At 45.4% G+C, this 19,210-nt stretch overlaps 1 protein-coding gene across 4 annotated transcripts in view; it reads right to left on the bottom strand.

Annotated features, from left to right (window-relative positions):
* The window catches only part of lzts2a (leucine zipper, putative tumor suppressor 2a), a 213,285-nt gene extending 194,535 nt beyond the window's left edge, over nt 1–18,750 (bottom strand). For 3 of the 4 annotated variants that reach the window (XM_060842261.1, XM_060842259.1, XM_060842264.1), the window contains exon 1: nt 17,942–18,147. The gene's annotated coding sequence lies outside the window, so the exon portion shown is untranslated. Of the gene's footprint in view, nt 1–17,941; nt 18,148–18,601 lie in introns of those variants that run through there. The other variant, XM_060842263.1, reaches the window with a different exon arrangement.
* Nucleotides 18,751–19,210: the final 460 nt, after the last annotated feature.

Raw genomic sequence — 19,210 nt, 5'->3', positions numbered from 1 at the left:
AGTCCCTGTCGCCCCCACAAAACCGTCTGTCTGTACCCCTCACTATTGAGTCCCCAAGAACAATTGCTCTACCTTTCTCCACCCTACCCTTCTGAGCAACGGGGCCAGGCTCCGTGCCAGAGGCCTGAACCTCGTTGCTTGCCCCTGGTAAGTCATCCCCCCCACAAGTATCCAAAACGGTATACTTGTTCTTGAGGGGAATGACCGCAGGGGGTCCCTGCACTGGCTTCCTCCTCCCACTCCCCCTCACTGTCACCCATCTATCTTGAACTTTCGGAGTAACTACTTGCCTAAAGCTCCGATCTATGACCTCCTCTGCCTCCCGAATGATCCGCAGTTCATCCAGCAGGGCCAAGAGAAATTATATTTCTCTTGGCCCTGCTGACCTTGTTGAGATTTATTTCGAATACATGACACATTGTTGCTAGGTGCACGTTTGTAAGACACCCTCTGGTGTTTAACGTGTGGGTCTGGGTCACACAGTCAGCGTTGATCATGTGGAGGTACACTTGAACCCTGAGTCACTGCAGGTCAGTGAATACAAAATGATGGCAAACAGAATTCGGTCTACCTTACAGTATTTAATATTCTCCAGGTTACAGTGGGGGGAGGGTCACAACCAGTTAGCAGACCATCAGAATAGTCAACTCTAAGACTAATAGGGTCTCAGTAGAAAGCAGTTGCACTGTTCTGAACAAGAGTCACTGGACCCGAAATGTTAGCTCTGCTTTCTCTCCACAGATGCTGCTGAGATTTCCCAGAAATGTCTGATTTTGTTTGATTTCCAGCATCTGCAGTTTTTGTTTTGGAAGTACAGACTGTTTCTGCAGATGTTTGGAACACTTTCCTTTATTGGTCAGAGTGTTGAGTCCAGGAGTTGGGAGGTCATGTTGCAGCTGTACAGGACATTGGTTAGGCCACAGTTGGAATATTGAGTGCATTTCTGGTCTCCCTGCTACAGGAAGGATGTTGCTAGCCTTGAAAGGGCTCAGAAAAGAGTTACAAGGATGTTGCCAGGATTTGAGCTACAGGGAGAGGCTGAACAAGCTGGGGCTGTTTTCTCTGAAGCATTGGAGGCTGAGGGGTGACTTTATAGAGGTTCATAAAATCATGAGGGGCATGGATAGGATAGATAGACAATGTCTTTTCACCAGAGTGGGGGAGTGCAGAACTAGAGGGCATAGGTTTAGGGTGAGAGGGGAAAGATATAAAAGGGACCTAAGGAGCAACTTCTTCACACAGAGGGTGGTACGTGTATGGAATGAGCTGCCAGAGGAAATGGTGGAGGTTGTTACAATTACAGCATCAGGCATCTGGATGGGTATATGAATATGAAGGGCTTAGAGAGATAGCGACCGAACGCTGGCAAATGGGGCTAGATTAATTTTGCAGATCTGGTTAGCTGTTGAATTGGACCGAAGAGTCTGATTCCCTGCTGAACATCTCGAAGACTCTGAAAGACCAGGACAGAGTCTCAACTCAATTCTGAAGAAGAGTCATACCAGATTCAAAATGTTACCTCTGTTTCTCTCACGAGAGATGGTGCCAGACCCTGCTGCGTTTTTCCGGAACAGTTTTCTGGAACATTTCAGATTTCCAGCATTATGTTTTATCTAAACTCATGAGGCCTTGTGCCCGCTGAAGACAGAGATGGCAACGAAGGGAGTGTATGCTGGAACCCGGGCAACTTAACACCAGTTTAAGAACATCAAACTTTGTCATAAAATGATAATAAATATCAACTTTCTCTTGCTGCTTCTCAATTAGAAGGATATTCTGGCTATTGAGGGAGTGCAGCGTAGGTTCGCGAGGTCAATTCCCGGAATGGCGGGACTACCATATGTTGAAAGATTGGAGCGACTGGGCTTGTATACCCTTGAGTTTAGAAGAATGAGAGGGAATATGATTGAGACATATAAGATTATGAAAGGATTGGACAATCTGGAGGCAGGAAGCATGGTTCCACTGATAGGTGAGTCCAGAACCAGAGGACACAGTTTAAAAATAAGGGGAAGGCCACTTAGAACAGAGTTGAGGAGAACCTTCTTCACCCAGAGAGTGGTGGATATATGGAATGCTCTGCCCCAGAGGGCAGTGGAGGCCCAGTCTCTGGATACTTTCAAGAAAGAGATGGATAGAGCTCTTAAGGATAGTGGAATCGAGGGTTATGGGGATAAGGTAGGAACAGGATACTGATTGAGGATGATCAGCCATGATCACAATGAACGGCTGTGCTGGCTCGAAGGGCCAAATGGCCTACTCCTGTACCTATTGTCTATTGTCCATTCCTGTTATACTACCTTATTGGTTATAGAAGCAAAACAAATAGGCTGGAAAGGTTGGGACTTTGTCACTGGAGCATAGGAGGCCGAGGGGTGACCTTATGGAAGTTCATAAAATCATGAGGTGCATGGATGGGGTAAATAGACATAGTTTTGAACTCCCCTACCCTGGGGAAAACACCAAGCAGCAACTAAGCAGGAGAAAGATTTAAAAAGACCATGAGGGGCAACTTCATTTCTTACACAGAGAATGGTTTTCGTATGGAATGAACTGCCAGAGAAAGTGGGGGGTGAAGGTACAATTACATCATTTAAAAGACATTTGGATAAATCCATGGATAGGAAAGGTTTGGTGGGATATGGGCCAGGAGCAGGCAGGTGAGACTGATTTAGCTTGGGATTATGTTCGGCATGGACTGGTTGGACCGAAGGGTCTGTTTCTGTGCTGGATGACTCTATGACTGTATAAGAGATTTGAAATTTGAAGTGTACAAAGTTAAAAATCACACAACACCAGGTTATAGTTCAACAGGTTTATCGTCGTCCAACAGTAACTACCTGACAAAGGAGTAGCGCTCCAAAAAGCTAGTGCTTCCAAATAAACCGGTTGGACTATAACCTACTGTTGTGTGATTTGTAACTTTGTTCACCCCAGTCCAACACCGGCTCCTCCACATCATGGCTATAAATAGAAGTAGTGTTGGAAAAATATCAGCTAAAGAACAACAAACGATTGCTCTTCGTGTCCACCTTTCAGACCTCCTGGTTCTTCTGAAAGCACCCTCATATGTGTAAAAAATAAGTTGCATACTTGTTGTTGTGGTGTAGGAAGTGTGGCTGCAGTTTATGACCAGTTAAATCCCACAGATAGCAATGTGACATTGATCAGATCACGAATTTCTTTGAAACTGAGTGAGGCGGGTCACTCCCCACCCCTTTCCCAAACAGTGCTCTGGAACCTCTCCCACACACCTGACGGGGCAGGCAGGGTTTTGGTAAAAAGTATCACCTGACTGAAAGATGAGTTGATTTTTTGCTCTAAACCTAACAGGCAATGCTAGATGACAGGTTAAATTTAAGACATTAACTCGTCTTTTCTGCTACCAGTCTGCATACTAGGAGCAGAAATAGACCATTTGCTTTCTCAATCCTGTTTCACCATTTGATATGGCCGGTTCGATTCTGGCTTCAAATCTATTTCACTCATGCTGATGTCCTCCACCTCCTTTCTTGGTCAAGAATCTACCTGCCTCAGTCTTAACTAGATCCAATGATCTTGTCTCCCGTGTTCTACAGACTCTCAACCTTGAGAGACAGAGAACACTTCTCCCCATCGCTGTCTGAAATGGAAGACTCCCTTATTTTTAAACTGCGTCCCCTAATTCCAAAACAAATATCAAAAGATGTGCAGGTTAGGTGGATTGGCCATGCTAAATTGTCCATCGTGTTCAGGGATGTGTAGGCTATGTGCATTAGTCAGGGGTAAATGTAGAGTAATAGGGGAGGGGAGGGTCACGCTTCGGAGGGTTGGTGTGGACTTGTTGGGCCGAAGGGCCTGTTTCCACACTGTAAGGATTCTAAAACAAACGCACAAAGTGCTGGAGAAACTCAGTAGGTCCAAAGGCATCGGTGCAGAAAGAAACAGAGTTAACGTTTCAAGTGCAGTAGAACTCTACAGAACTGAAAGGTGTTTGAAAAATCATTTTTTTAAAATATACTTTTGACAGAAACAGTGAAGGAGGAGCAAGGCAGTATATGGTAGAGAGTGACTCCAGACCCACAGCATTGATTGTACATACGGCAGTTAGGAAGCAATGTTGGTCTCCTCAGTGATGTCCACATGGACAGGCCCAGTGTAAAACATAAACGAGTTGTTAATGATAGTGAAAGAGATAAAGAAATATAAAATAGGTGTAAATTAAGGAGTGAAATAGTGAGAATGGGAACTCTCTACTCAGAGCAAAGTAAACAAGACAAGGCTGTGAGGGTCAGAGAATCTAAGGAAAATGGAGAACAGACAGAATGTGGTCAGTTATACAATTCAATAGAGACTTCGTCACCTAATTCTAATGCCTCTCACAAAAGGGTGACATGCCATAAACATCTAACCCTTCAAGGCCCCTCAGGAAGGGTCACCAGAATGTTAACTCTGATTTCTCTCCACAGGTGCTGCCGGACCTGCTGAGCTTATCCAGCACCTTCTTGTCTCTGATTTACAGTATCCACAGTTCTTTCAGTTTTTATTTAGTATTCCCCTCAGAATCTTGTATGTTTCAATAAAATCACCTCGGAGTTTTCTACACTCCGATGGATAAAAGCTCAGTGGCCTGACTAGCCTATCCTCTCTCATTGAGTGAGCCCCTTCCAGAAGCTGATTGACCTCATATGTCCAGCATGTACCACCCACCCCCTTCCCGTGACCACCCCCTGCCCCCAGTGTAACAGAGCCTGTGGTAACCCGATTGGTCTGTCTGGCATCCTACAGACTGACCCTGCGAGGGGGAAGAGAGTCATCCTCATCTATGAGGGACCGCTGATGGTGACGATGATGGGTCCACCATTTTCAATCTCACTTCAGATTTCCAGCAGGACCTTATCAGGACATTTGTTTTGAACATTTTAAAATTTGTAAGTGGAAAGAACAAACGAAAAAAAGTGCAAAATGAATCTTGTAGTGCTGCAGTAATGTCCCTACCTCGAAATCAGGAGGCCTGAGGTCAAGACCTACCCGCTCCAGAAGTTTTTTTAAATATAGATTATGGAAACAGGCCCTTCGGCCCAACAAGTCCACACCAACCCTCTGAAGAGAACCCACCCAGACCCATTTCCCCCCCGAATGATGCACCTAACGCTATGGGTAATTCACCTGAACTACACATCTTTAGACTGTGGGAGCACCCAGAGGTAACCCACGCAGACACTGGGAGAACGTGCAAACTCCACACAGACAGTCACCCGAGGCTGGAATCGAACCTGGGTCCCTAGCACTGTGAGGCAACAGTGCTAACCACTGTGCCACCCATGCTGCCATAAATGCATTCAATGATTTCTCTGAATGGATGGATTAGAAAATATCTGGAAGTTTCCAGAGCTATGGAGGAGGGCGCCACCTGAATGCAGCCTGTCCCGGCCTCACTTTACAATGTCAGAGTGTGGCCCCAAAACACCAGCTTTCGCCACCTCCTACAAACTGATCGTTACCATGGCAACAGAGCTCTGGGAGGGCCAGCTTATCATATCCCAGCCCCTGCCAAACAGGTTCGGGGAGCTGGGTATTTTGTTTAAAAACAAAATCAACATCAACGAAGGAAAGTTGGCAGTTGAATAATCCATCGTCTAAACCAAACAGTGGCCTCTGGAGTCTAATAACTGGTGGTTTCAATCAGCATTAAGAGCATTGGCTGCCAATGTACGCCATGTGGAACTCTGCCAGTAATCCACAGAATCAATATGGCACGGCAGGCCATTCAACCCTTCACAGCTGTGCCAGCTTTCTCAAGCTCATGGGTTTGAGTGCAATTGTCACCAACTGAGTAGCTCAGACTCCTGTTTGGGAGTTCAGCTCCCTCCACAGAGATGTCGTAATCCAAGCCGGTGCTACAGTGTTGGAGGGGATGTCTTTACACAGCAGCCCCAAGAGTCCAGCACCTAACCACGAGGATTACGCTGTGGAAATTAATCCATTCTCTCCATCCTGATTTCCTCTATCTGTCATCGCACAAGATGCACAGAGGGAACCTCTAAGTTAGCACAAGTTCTGGTGAATACAGCGACAAGTAACTTCAACTTCTTGTTTGAGGGTGGCTCAGAGGGGAGGGGCAAACCAGGGGGCTGTTGGGGCTGGGTCATTAAAGTTATTGAAGGTTGAGGTAGGCACATGTTTATACAGTAAAGGAAGCGATCACATTTCCTCCTTGCTGCTATCAGTTCTGATGAAGAGTTGTGGACTTGAAACGTTAGCTCTGTTTTCTCCACAGATACCGCCGGACCTGCTAAGTTTCCCCAGCAATTTATTTCAGATTTCCAATGTCTGCAGCTCTCTGTTTCATTTTAGGGAAACAAGGGTTAAGGGGAAAAGGGAGGAGAGTGCAGTTGAGGATTTCTGGTGCGTAGGAGGTGGAGAGGTGACTTGATTGAGGTTTATAAAATAATGAGAGGGATAGATAGAGTGAATAGGAGTCGTTTTTTTCCATAGGATGGGAGATTTCAAGACTAGGGGGCACATTTTTAAGGTGGAGAGGAGAGAGATCAGTTGGCTGGATGGCTGGTTTGTGGTGCAGACTGATGCCAACAGCGTGGGTTCAATTCCCACATCGGCTGAGGTTACCATGAAAGACTCTCTTTTTCAACATCTCCCCTCACCTGAGGCACGGTGACCCTCAGGTTAAACCACCACCGGTCATCTCTCAGTAATGAGGGAAGAGGACTATGGTCTGAAAGGAATATGGTGACTTTAAATACTATGGCTTTAATTTCTCAGTTTCAGATTTTCCAGGCTACTTTCTCTCTGATCTGTTTTCCATTTATTCAAGGAATGGGACTAGGCCATTCTGCCCCTTAGACCTGTTCTGTTATATCTGATCTGTACCTTCATCCACTACCTGGAATATCCTTTCCTAATTCCAAACCTTTTATCTCGTTTTGTTTCTCTTTTGTACCCCTTATCCCTGAGATGAATCCAGTGCCAACTATCGGCTTTAAAGAAAATTGCTGATTGGGTTCAAATTTCAAGCATTGCTAAATAGAAGCACAGAATCCCTGCCATTGGAAGCAGGCCATTCGGCCCATTTCGTCCACAGCAACCTTCTGAAAAGCACCCCACCCTGACCCACCCCATAATCCTGCATTTACCATGGCTAATCCATCTAGCCTTAGACACAATGGGGAAATTTTCCATGACCAATCCATCCTAATCTGCACAACTCTGGGAGAAAACTGAAACACCGAGAGGAAACCCACGCAGACACGGGGAGAATGTGCAAACTCCACACAAACAGTGGAGTGGCCCGAGGCTGGAATTGAACCCGGGTCCCTAGCGCTGTGAGGGTGGAGAAGAAATGTCTCACCCCTGTCTTACAATGTGTGACTCTTATTCTGAGATGATACCCTCTGGTCCTAGACTCTGGACCTAAACAGGAACCAACTTTACCACATCAAGGATTTTGACCCCCAAGAAGTTTGTGTGTTTTAAGGTCATTTCTTATTTTCCTGTACTCCAACAAGTGTGGGACCCAGTCTGCTAAACACAATAAGCGTTTACACGGTCCCTCCATACCAGGGATTTGCCGAGTGAACCTTCTCTGGATTGCTTCCCGTACCAGGACAGCTTCCCTCAGATAATGGGACCCAAGATGTTCGCAGTATTCCAGCTGTGCTCTGATGAGAGCTTTGCACAGTTTCAGCGAAACCTTTCTATTGTAATACACCAGTCCCTTTGAAATAAAGGCCACTTGCTCTCTCTATTAGCTGCTTAACTTGGATGCTAGCTTTTTGTGATTGGTGGACTCTCAAATTCAAATGCAGTTCTGAAGGAAGGATCATGGCAGATTATGGCTGCACGGTGGCTCAGTGGTTAGCACTGCTGCCTCACAGCACCAGGGACCCAGGTTCGACTCCAGCCTCAGACGACTATCCGTGTGGAGTTTGCACATTCTCCCTGTGTCTGCGTGGGTTTCCTCTCGGTGCTCCGGTTTCCTGTCACAGTCCATAGGTCAAGTGATTTGGCCATGCTAAATTGCCCATAGTGTTCGGTGCATTAGTCAGAGAGAAACGGGTTTGGGTGGGTTACTCTTCGGAGAGTCAGTGTGGACTTGTTGGGCCGAAGGGAATCTAATCTAATCACTGGACTCAAAACATGAGTTCTGTTTTTCTCTCTCCACAGCCGAAAAAGTGGAGCTCCTGTGAAGTAAGAGGGTTAAGGGTTAAAGTCATGGGGGTCCCGGGGGAGGGGAGATGGCGTATGGAGTGGAAAGAGAATGCCTTACAGGAGATTCCCTTGCTACAGTTGGATAGCAAAGAGTGAATCCAGTTTACAGAGGCCCAGGTATTTGGCTAATGGATGGGGAAGAGGGCTATCATTGTGTCGAGAGAAGGACGAGGTGGGATAATGCCCAATGGTCACAGTCACACCTCTCCAACATGCTGGTCTCAAAGTGAAGCGTTACAAATGATGTGTCAGATCTGATTGCATGAACTAACAATGAGACACAAATGAATTGAAGCACCGTTATCATCTGGATAATTACTTTCCCTCTCTTCACAATTATCCTGGAGTGGAATCAGGTCACCAAATGTAACACACTTCAAACAAAGATAACAGCTGCCATAAAAACTATAAAAGGTGATTTATCCAAGTCTTTCAATGTTAACAATTGTAACGAAACAAGAACAGACAAGATAAACACAAGAAAGATGTTCCCACTGACTGGGGAGTCCAGAAACAAGGGGTTTGGTTTAAGGAGCCAGAAGAGGCCATTGAGGACTGGACGATAAGAAATGTCTCCACCCAGAGAGAAGGGAGTCTGTGGAAGTCTCCGTCACAGAAAGTGGTTGAGACCAAAACATTGAATGTTTTCCGGAAGGAGTTAGATATAGTTCTCAGCGCTAAAGAGATCAAACGGCCTGGGAGGAAACGGGAGACTGAGTTTGAAGATCAGCCATGATCCTACTGAATGGGAGAACAGGCTCAAAGGGCTGAACGGCCTCCTATTTTCTATGTTCTTAAAATGGGATTGTCATTTTGCCTGACAAATGACAGGAAAGGCTGAGGCACTTGGGGCTGTTCTCATTGGAGAAAAGGAGGTTTAGGGGAGATTTGATAGAGGTGTACAAGATGATTAGGGGTTTAGATAGGGTAGACACTGAGAACCATTTTCTGTTAATGGAGTCAGCTGTTACTAGGGGACACAGTTTTAAATTAAGGGGTGGTAGGTATAGGACAGATGTTAGGGGTAGATTCTTTACTCAGCGGGTTGTGAGTTCATGGAATGCCCCGCCAGTAGCAGTGGTGGACTCTCCCTCTTTATGGTCATTTAAGCGGGCATTGGAGAAGCATATGGAGGTTATTGGGCTAGTGTAGATTAGGTAGACTTTGGTCAGCGCAACATCGAGGGCCGAAGGGCCTGTACTGCGCTGTATTTTTCTATGTTCTATGTTCTATGTAAATGCAAAAACATGAACCAGGTTTTGTTGTGCACTATCTTAGTCAAGTAAAAAATGAGGTCTGCAGATGCTGGAGATCACAGCTGAAAATGTGTTGCTGGTCAAAGCACAGCAGGCCAGGCAGCATCTCAGGAATAGGGAATTCGACGTTTCCTGATGAAGGGCTTATGCTCGAACCGTTGAATTCCCTATTCCTGAGATGCTGCCTGGCCTTCTGTGCTTTGACCAGCAACACATTTTCAGCACTATCTTAGTCAAGTTAACCATGTTTACCAGAAGAAATTAATACCTTGCTACGCTGGCTAAAATAAAATGTTAGGATTTAACTTCCTGTGATGTGATACCTCCTTCTTGCCCACTCAATGCGGAGACAGTTTGACAGTTCACAAACCTGGGTATAGTCACTGTGATCCCATTGCCCCACAGTCAAATTCACAAACCCCTCCTCATCACTTCTTCAGTAAACCAGTACCAGCTCTCAGATAAAGTAATACACAGTTCTCCCACAGTCTCGTCCTTCCTCACCACCTCCCTCCACTATCCCGCAAACTCTTCCTGCAAATATACATCAGTCCCTGTTCAAAAACATATTATTACTGAATCTGTCATATTGTCAACACACACCGTTCTTACAGAAAATAAAGTAATGCTTCATCATAATTCAGCAAGGTCAACTTCCCCTGCGTTTGGAAAAGAGTAGAAAGTCTGTTTTCACAGCCGGAGAACAAAATCACATTGTCTGCGATCGCGGATTCCAAAGCCACTCACTGCTGCAGTTTTGCCAGTCAATAATTTCAATTGTAAAACAAAAACAAACAGGCATTCTGCCATCATCCATTAAAAGTGGCATTTGCAGCATTCTGCTTTTTGTGAAATAAAATAAAACGCTCAGTCCTTTGAGTACAAGAGTCGGGACGTCATACTGAGGTAGTACAGGACATTGGTGAGGCCTCTTCTGGAATACTGTGTCCAGTTCTGGTCACCCAGTTACAGGAAGGATATTATTATGCTGGAGAGGGTTCAGAAGAGACTTATCAGGATGTTGCAGGGTATGGAAGGTTGAGTTATAAAGAAAGGCTGGTTAGGTTGGGACTGTTTTCGTTGGAGTGTAGGAGGCTGAGAGGCAACTTGTTAGAAGTTTATAAAATAATGAGAGGTGTAGATAGCGTTGATGGTAGTGGTCTTTTCCCAAGGAAGGGGGATTTTGAGAGTAGGGGGCACATTTTTAAAAGGTGGGAGGAGAGAGATTTAAAACACACATAAGAGGCAAAGTTTTTACACAGAGGGTGGTTCGCGGAAGGAATGAATTTCCCAAGGAAGTTGGTGGATGTGGGTACAATACAATGTTTAAAATACAATTGGCTTGATACATCAATAGGAAAGATTTAGAGGAATATGGGCCAGGTGCAGGCAGGTGGGACTAGTTTAGTTCGGGATTATGTTCAGCACGGACTGGTTGGGCCGAAGGGTCTATTTCCGTGCTCTATGACTCTATGAAAAGAAGTATTAAGAAGTTGTTTGGTATGCTTTCCTTTATTGGTCAGAGTATTGAGTACAGGAGTTGGGAGGTCATGTTGCGGCTGTACAGGACATTGGTTAGGCCACTGTTGGAATATTGCGTGCAATTCTGGTCTCCTTCCTATCGGAAAGATATTGTGAAACTTGAAAGGGTTCAGAAAAGATTTACAAGGATGTTGCCAGGGTTGGAGGATTTGAGCTACAGGGAGAGGCTGAACAGGCCAGTGCTGTGTTCCCTGCAGCGTCGGAGGCTGAGGGGTGACCTTATAGAGGTTTATAAAACCATGAGGGGCATGGATAGGGTAAATAGACAAAGTATTTTCCCTGGGGTCGGGGAGTCCAGAACTAGAGGGCATAGATTTAGGGTGAGAGGGGAAAGATATAAAAGAGACCTAATGGACAGCTTTTTCACGCAGAGGATGGGATGAGCTGCTAGAGGAAGTGGTGGAGGCTACTACAATTCCAACATTCAAAAGGCATTGGGATGGGTATAAGTGGGCAGCACGGTGGCTCAGTGGTTAGCATTGCTGCCTCACAGCGCCAGAGATCCAGGTTCGATTCCAGACTCGGGTGACTGTCTGTGTGGAGTTTGCACATTCTCCCCGTGTCTGCGTTGGTTTCCTCCGGGTGCTCTGGTTTCCTCCCACAATCCAAAGATGTGCAGGTCAGGTGAATAAGCCATCCTAAATTGCCTATAGTATTAGGTGCATTAGTTGGAGTTAAATACAGGGCAGGGGAATGAGTCTGGCTGGGTTACTCTTTGGAGGGTCAGTGCGGACTTGTTGGGCCAAAGGGCCTGTTTCCATACTGTAGGGAATCTAATCTAGTGAATTTGGAGGGATATGGGCCAGGTGCTGACAGGTGGGACTAGATTGGGTTGGGATATCTGATCGGCATGGACAGGTTGGACTGAAGGGTCTGTTTCCATGCTGTACATCTCTATAACTCTATGATTCCTCTAAGTGAATTATACGTTTTGACAGCAAGGTAGCAACCTCAGAGTGTTGCGAAGTCTGAATCCATCTCAATACCAAACCCCATCCCCTAACTGGAGGATTTGCCTCCTCTTTATGTATCCATCTCTGTATTTGCATGTTAACGCACATGCAAACACATCCAAATCAACATATCCAAATGCAGCACTGTTAACATCACAGAATGTCCCCTGAGAGTTTCACAGTTTTGACACCAGGTCACACAAGGGGATATGTGGACAGGTGACCAACTGCTCAGTGAAAGCAATAGATCGTAAGGAGGAGGAGAAAGAGAGTGAAGAGAAAAGAGATGCAGTGAGATTTCAGGTGGGACTTGCAGAGTTTCAGACCTGAAGGTACAGGGACCAATTTTTTTTAATTAATTCATTCACAGGATGTGGGTATCACTGGTTACTGCCTATCGCTAATTGTTAAGAGCAACTACGTCTATTGAATTTGGCTTCCAGCATCTGCAGTCCTTCCTGTCTCCCAGCAATATAGTCAAGTAATTAGAATCCCTACTGTATGGAAACAGGCCTTTCAGCCCAACAAGTCCATGCCAACCCTCCAAAGAGTATCTCACCCAAACCCATTCCCCGAGTCATGCACCTAACCTACATATCCCTGAACACTATGGGCGACATAGCATGGCCAATCCACCCTAACCCGCACATCTTTGGATTGTGGGAGGAAACCAGAGCACCCAGAGGAAACCCACGCAGACACGGGGAGAACAAGCAAACTCCACACAGTCAGTTGCCCGAAGCGGGAATTGAACCCGGGTCCCTGGGACTGTGAGGCAGCAGTGCTAACCACTGAGCCACCATGTCACCCCCATCTTTCCTCATTTAAATTTGTGAACCATTGGTTGAACTCTAGCTGGGAACTGCAGGGTAGAAGCGTCATTGGTAAATCACGGGGCATTGAGGAAACCAAACACCATCCTTGTATTCACTTTCAAACAAAGATTCCACGTGCAGGGTCTCTGGCTCATTTGCGTTCCTGATGTGTGGGCAAACAAGGTGGTTCCACCCAGCTCCACAGCACAAATTACTGGCACTGCAATATGGTACATGGCTAGAAAATTGGCAACAGCAAAAAAAATTGTACATGTTGGCCATGTGTTTCTGTTGATGGGATTATAAAAGGGAGAGCAACAACTGAGCAAGTGCCAGATCAATGTTAATCTGTAAGTATCAGGTTTATCATCTCTTAATGTGTGGGAAAGTCAAATAAAATTCTCTTGCAAATCTTTGGCAAAACATTCAATAAAAACACTGCTGTTTTCTTAACATGGGCAGTTTATTGTCTGAAAGGCTCATTCGCCTCAATGTTTACTTGCCAACACACTGAATCGGTCAGGTTGTGCAGGAGGTTGCAAGAGATTATCGGATGAAACGCCCTGTTCAATAGAGAGAAAACCCGTGTACCTACCGACATTACCAGACGTGATGCCCAGCTCGAGTGTGAAACGCTCGTCACTCCATCCCAGACGTGTGTGATGAATGCAACCCCATTGACAATGTGCAGCACTCGTCACCATAACATGGCACCGTGTTTCTTAATTTTTATTCATTTATGGGACATGGGTGTCTCTGGCTGGGCCCAGCATTTATTGGCGGACCCTAGTTAACCCTTCGGAAGGTGGGGGGTGAGCTGCCTTCTTGAACCGCTGCAGTCCATGTGCTGTGCGTTGACCCACAATGCCCTTAGGGAGGAAATTCCAGGGCGATGGCCCAAGTGAAGGAACGGCAATATATTTCCAAGTTGGGATGGTGAGTAGCTTGCAGGGGGTGGGTTTCCTCTATATTTGCTGCCATTGTCCTTCTAGGTGGAAGTAGCCACGGGTTTAGAAGGTGCTGTCTGAGGATCTTTGGTGAATCTCTGCAGTGCATCTTGTAGATAGTACACACCTTTGTAGAGGTTTATAAAATCGTGAGGGGCATGGATAGGGTAAATAGACAAGGGCTTTTCCCCAGGGTAGAGGAGTCCAAAACTAGAAGGCATAGGTTTAAGGTGAGAGGGGAAAGTTTTAAAAGGGACCTTAGGGGCAACTTTGTTTTACACAGAGAGTGGTGCATGCATGGACTGACCTGCCATTCTGGTGAGCATCGGTGATGGAGGGAGTGGATGTGGCACCAATCAAGTGGGCTGCTTTCTCCGGGATGGTGTCAAACTTTGAGTGTTGGAGCTGCACCCATCCGGGCAAGTGGGGAGTATTCCATCAAACTCCTGACTTGCGCCAATCGATCAGTAATCAGGGCTGGTGGAGCTTATAGAGTCAGACAGCAGGAAACTGGCCCACCTCCTCCAAGTTGACCAAGTTTCCTGAACTGAACTAGTCCCATTTACCTGTATTTGACCCATATCCTTCTAAACCTTTATTATTCATGTAACTATCAAATATATTTTAAATGTTGTCATTGCACCAGCCTTTCCCCTCTCACCTTAAACCTATGCCCTCTAGTTTTGGACTCCGCTACCCAGGGGAAAAGTCCTTGGCTATTTACCCTATCCATGTCCCTCATGATTTTATTAATCTCTACAAAAGGTCACCTCTCAGCCTCCTACACTCCAGGGAAAAAAAATAGTCCCAGCCTGTCCTTATAACTCAGACAGGAACATATTGGACAGGAGAGACTCTTTGGCCCATCAAGTCTCTGTCACCAAATTGCCCCCACTTCCTCATTGACAGTAACTTCATCAAGTTCTTCCCTCCCTCCCAGCTCCTGTTTTACAGCTATTACTAAAAATGGTTTCTTCTGTCAGAAAGGCAGAAGCAAAATATTTGTTCATTTCATCCATCATTTCCTTCTTAATTACCATTAACTCCATGAGGCCTGATGACATATATTCCAAAGCATAGGCATCAGGGTGGCACAGTGGTTAGCACTTCTGTCTCATAACGCCAGGGATCCGGGTTTGATTCCACCCTTGGGTGACTGTCTGTGTGGGGTTTGTACATTCTCCCTGTGTCTGTGTGGGTTTCCTCCCACATTCCAAAGACATGTAGGTTAGGTGGATTGGCCATGCTAAATTTCCCATAATATCCAGAGTTGTGGAGTTTAGGTGGATTAGTCAAGCTTAGAAAACATTGTCCTGTAGTCTGCAGGCTAAATGGGGTTACATTAAAAATCATACAACACCAGATTACAATCCAACAGGTTTATGTGGAAGTCCAAGATTTTGGAGTATTGCTCCTTCATCAGGAGGCTTGCACTTGGACTGTAACCTGGTGCTGTGTGATTTTTAACTTTGTCCACCCCAGTCCAACACGGGACCTCCACATCCTAAATGGAGTTAGCCATGGGTAAAAGTCTTGTTCTTTTGTTTTCCCCAGGCTTCAGTAGAGGAAACAAATTGATGAAAAAATTGGGCATGGAATGTGGACAAGTATATGAAAATACAGCCGGTGTTTAGCATTCAGCCGAAAAGGCTTCTGGCGCTTCCTACAAAGTCGAACTCTGTGTAGACCTGACAAGACTGGTATATTTCTAACGAACAAATAAAATCAACTTTTCTCGACAACATGATTCAGCTCAGCTATAAACTAATTGACTGACAGAATTGGCACAATGGACTGAAAGGTCTACTCCTGTTTCGGTTCTGTCACACTCAAAATTGGTGTTGAACTTCAAAAGTATTTATAAACCAACTCATAATCAGAGCCAACGTGTCTACGTGCAGTTAAACTTCCTTCTGTAAGGACTGTGATTACTTAATGATAAGGAAACTTTGTCACTTTAAAGAGGGACACTTTAACAGCAACATAACACTGAACACCAGGAGGAGGTACTTATACTGATTATGCATGATCTCATCTCAAAACATCTTAAAACAATTATTATGTAGACAAGCATAGTAGCTATTCTACACAAAGAAACCACAAGCAGCAATGCATTGAATGATCAGTTAATCGCTTTCAGCAGCAATATTTTAATGAGGAACGTTGGAAGAATTAAACTTTCCTTTTCTGATTGGTGCTCTGGGATCACTAATGTCAGCCTGAACCACGGAAACATGCAGGCTTGCTTTCAGGAATTACTATTTCCAAATTCCCAGTTTAGATTAACTGCTAATTAAACTATTAGCCCATCCCCATTACACTAGGGCATGTCAAAAATACAGGAAAGGATTAAGACAGAAAATGGAGAACTGCAGTCCAGACATCCCAAGATCAGGAGGAGGAACAATTTTAGAATGTATTACTAAAGGCAAAGTCACATGACACCAGGTCATAGTACAACAGGTTTATTTGAAATCACAAGCTTTAAGAGAAGTGCCTCCACTGCATAGGGGTTGGAATGTAATCATACAATCCCTACAGTAAGGAAGCAGGCCATTCGGCCCACCAAAGGGGAGGGACGATGGCTCAGTGGTTAGCACTACTGCATCATAACACCAGGCACCCAGGTTCGAACCTAAAAGCTGTGAATGCTCAGCTGAATGGTAGAGACTTTGGGATGTGTGCATTCAGGGGTAAAGAGGCATGGCAGACACAGGACAGATATCTAAGTGGAGTTGTTGTGGACATTCTATAAGTATCTTATTGGCCATACAGACTCCGGGCACATGTGGTCGGCTGCTATTTATATATATTTCACCTGTAGAGCACCTTTCATAACCAAAGGGCATTCTGAGAGCAGTTAAGTACTCCCCTTGTATTGATGATGTGGAGGAGCTGATGTTGGACTGAGATGGACAAAGTTAAAAATCACAACACCAGGTTATAGTCCAACAGGTTTATTTGGAAGCACTAGCTTTCAGAGTGCTGCTCCTTAACCACTATGACCCAGTGTTGTGTGATTTTTAACTGTTGTATTGAGGTAACGTTGCACCCAAATGGCAATGTGATAATGACCAGATAATCTGATCACCAGGACTTTAGGGAAAACTCCCTCGTTCCTGTTGAAACCTGCCATAGTTTCTCCAGTCTGTCTGGGAGGGCAGGCAGTAATACAGTTCAATATGTCTCACGCAAACGTCGGTCCCCCTGACAGTGCCTTGGCACCTGGGTTTCGACGTTGACGTCCTGCAGAGATACTTGAACCCACAATTTCATGACTCAGGAGTGAGAGAGTCACCCACTGTGCCCCAGCTGAGGCACACACGTGTAGGAGAGGCAGTCAACTCCAACCGATCTCTGCGGATATGTTGAATATTAACCAGCACCTCCCAACCTGCAAACATCTCAGCAATAAACAAATCTCTCACTGACTTAAAGGAGGGATGCAGCAATTGACAATGTTTGCAAACCGTCAGAATGGGCGGGTCAGACCACCTTAAATACAGCTCTCCCACCCCCCGGACCAAAGGCCAATAAAAAGGTGGCGTTTTATCGAAACTGACATCAGAACAGATCCGTCCATGTCCACTTTTATAGGAAACATCACCCAGAAATGTAAAGCAAGGCCTTTCCCTTTACCCCTGGGTCGTGCCAAACATCATTAATAACGAAGATCCCATTTACTCGCTGGCTTCGTGTTTTATATATTAAGTGATGACCAGCAAAAACAAAACACTTGTAGCTGGAATAAAAACCGCTGAATCCAACCCAGCAGAAACTCCCGACAGACAGAGAGAAAAATATGTTTCCTTTTTGTTTAAACCAACCTAACGAGGAGTTTATTCCGTACCTCTGGAAATTCCTCTCTCTCTGAGGTTAAGGACCTACGCAGCACCATGTACCATGGGGCCTGAGGTATGATCTACAAGCAAAGCTGCCCCTCAGATTACACACTCAGCAATTACAGACTCCATCCCGACAGAAATAAACTCAGCTTTTACACACACACAGAGAGAGAGCAATCTACGTCTGTCCAGCAAGATGAGTAAGTTTGACTAATGCACATGGTTTGTTAAACAGCTGTTCCTCCCAGGTCCAGAATAATTGTCAATCTCTCTGTCTCTCACACACACATTTCAGGGCCTCGAGGGAGAGCTGCACAGTTTCACAATACAGACAAAACAAAAAGCAATATCGACCCGGACTTCAGCCACACTCACCGGTCTGTGTTCTCACTCTCCCCCTCCCGCCCACTTCGGGCTGCGATACGAGGAGGAGCTGGGAATCAGCTGAAATTCCTCTCTCTCTCTGCCGTGTTCCCCTCTCTGTACCCCTGTATACTTAACTCCAGCCCAGTATATTCCTGTTTGATACAGATATATCTCTGCACACAGAGGGACGGGGAAAAAAAGGGGGGGGCCGAGGATAAACGCGTACAAGTTCCTCTCGCAGCTGTCAGTAACAGGATTTCTCTGTCAAAGTCCAACCCTCTCTAGAAGGGGGAAGGATATTTGGAGAAACCCAACAGCTGTTGCCTTGAGAAATTCAAACTTCTCTGCAATCTGGGTATCCTTAAAACTGCTGGAGCCCTGAAATCGGTAAAACCGCTCTGCTTTGGCTCAGTTGTTGAATCCTCTGTTTCAGTTTTAAGTCTGGGCCCCCTCAGCGTTGAAGAATTCCCACATTGGGAAACATTTTAAAAAGAAAGACTGTTGTCTGCGTTGTGAAACGGAGGTGGGAGTTACATAATTCTTTTCAAACAATAAATAAATACATTTCATTTTTTTTTAAAAAACCCAAAAGGAATGCGGATGCTATAAGTCAGAAACAAGTCCAGAATTTGCTGAAAAAGTTCAGCAAGTCTGACAGCAGATGCTCACCTTTTCCAACAACTCTTTTCGTGAACAAATTCATTTCAGCTTCTTCCCTAAAAGGCCCGAACAGACTGACCCATAACTGTCTGCTTCTCCCCGCAGCGGCGAGATGTTGAACTGAAATGATCAGGAATTATCCCTGAGGTGGTGGTGGTGGGAATTAGATTATCGGATTTATTTATGGCAGCCAAAATGTCTTCACTTCTCAAATCCCCACTGGGCAAAAGGTTGGGAGGTGATGTCACAGGGCAGAGGGACAGCAACAATGTCTCCCTGCATTTATACAGCGCCTTCAGTTCCCGAGGCATCTCAGACAAGTCCCACGGAATCAGGTGAAAAGGGGAATGGCCGAACATTTGGTCAAAGGGGCGGGTTTCGAGGAGGTTTGAAGGCAAGGTGGGGGAAATTGGAGGTTGACTATTAATTCCACAAATCTCTTCCTTCATTCAGTCAAATAGTGCCTGATACTGAAATGAAATCTACCTTTGGCTCAGTCATAACCTCATTAACCAAATACTTCAGGTCATCTACAAAGATTATCTACATCCATTTCCACTATCAACATCCTGGGCATTACTATTGATCAGAAACTCAACTGGCCTCACCACATAAACA

The sequence above is a fragment of the Hemiscyllium ocellatum genome, chromosome 22 (assembly GCF_020745735.1).
Source record: "Hemiscyllium ocellatum isolate sHemOce1 chromosome 22, sHemOce1.pat.X.cur, whole genome shotgun sequence".
NCBI lineage: Eukaryota > Metazoa > Chordata > Chondrichthyes > Orectolobiformes > Hemiscylliidae > Hemiscyllium > Hemiscyllium ocellatum.
This window is presented reverse-complemented; position numbering and strand designations above follow the sequence as displayed.